This window comes from Zalophus californianus, chromosome 3, assembly GCF_009762305.2.
Source record: "Zalophus californianus isolate mZalCal1 chromosome 3, mZalCal1.pri.v2, whole genome shotgun sequence".
NCBI lineage: Eukaryota > Metazoa > Chordata > Mammalia > Carnivora > Otariidae > Zalophus > Zalophus californianus.
Genome location: NC_045597.1, coordinates 88,350,973 through 88,352,494, shown reverse-complemented (window position 1 = coordinate 88,352,494; position 1,522 = coordinate 88,350,973). Strand labels below are relative to the sequence as shown.

General features: G+C 37.6%; 1 pseudogene; it reads left to right on the top strand.

The window, feature by feature from the left end:
• The first annotated feature begins 620 nt into the window (after positions 1 to 620).
• On the top strand, positions 621 to 1,238 carry LOC113920556 (annotated as a pseudogene).
• Positions 1,239 to 1,522: the final 284 nt, after the last annotated feature.

The following is a 1,522-nucleotide window of genomic DNA, read 5'->3' as shown; positions in this document are numbered from 1 at the left end:
AACTGCACATTCAGTGTTCATGAAGATTGACTATATTCTGGGTCATAAGAATCAATAAATACCAAGAAATTGAAGTCATGCACAATATACTCTCCGATCATAGCAATATTACATTAGTAATCAATAACAATAACATATCTTAAATTTCAAAAATACTTGGAAATAAAACTTCTAAATAATCCTTATGTGGAAAAAAATAAATTGTGAGGAAAATATACAAAGTATTTTGAACTAAAAGACAATACAAGCCTGGTTTATCATAGCTTGCAGGATGTAGTTTAGTGCATAGGGAGATATTTACACTTTAAATATTCTACTGTTAACTGAATACCACTCTGTAATTGCAAAAAAAAAAAGTTGCAGCTGTTTTGTTGACATTCTGGATGCTTCTAAGTAAATACAATTTTTTTATTAGTAAAAAAATAAAAAAAATAAACATTGTACTGGAAAGGAGAAATGTTTTTTTAAAGATACAGAGCGGAGAGAGTGAGGAGGTTGCCTCTGGCTCTCGCTCTCACAACCACTGCAGTACATTGAGCTCCATAGAGACAGCGCTGGGGCAAGTGAGAGCCAGACGGACGCTGGGCGACTCTGTGCCTAGCTGAGGAAAATAATTAAACATGGGCAAAGGAAATCCTAAGGAGCCGAGAGGCAAAATGTCATCACACGCATTCTTTGGGCAAACTTGACGAGAGGAGCACAAGAAACAGCACCCAGATGCTTCAGTCAACTTCTCAGAGTTTTCTAAGAAGTGCTCAGAAAGGTGGAAGACCATGTCTGCTAAAGAGAAAGGAAAATTTGAAGACATGGCAAAGGCGGACAAGGCCCGTTATGAAAGAGAAATGAAAACTTATATCCCCCTTAAAGGGGAAACAAAAAAGAAGTTCAAGGATCCCAATGCACCCAAGAGGCCTCCTTTGGCCTTTTTCTTGTTTTGTTCTGAGTATCGCCCAAAAATCAAAGGAGAACATCCCGGCCAATCCATTGATGATATTGCAAAGAAACTGGGAGAGATGTGGAATAACACTGCTGCAGATGACAAGGAGCCTTATGAAAAGAAGGCTGCTAAGCTGAAGGAAAAATATGAAAAGGATATTGCTGCATACTGAGCTAAAGGAAAGCCTGATGTGGCAAAAAAGGGAGTTGTCAAGGCTGAAAAGAGCAAGAAAAAGAAGGAAGAGGAGGAAGATGAAGAGGATGAAGAGGAGGAGGAAGATGAAGAAGATGATGATGAATAAGTTGGTTCTAGAACAGTTTTTTTTTTCTTGTCTATAAAGCATTTAACCCCCCTGTACACAACTCACTCCTTTTAAAGAAAAAAATTGAAATGTAAGGCTGTGTAAGATTTGTTTTTTAAACTGCACAGTGTCTTTTTTTGTATAGTTAACACACTACTGAATGTGTCTTCAGATAGCTCTGTCATGGTGGTATTTTCAACAGCCAGTAACCTTGCCTGGTACAGTATGGGAGCTGTAAATTGGCATGGAAATTTAAAGCAGTTTCTTGTTGGTTAGTTATATAT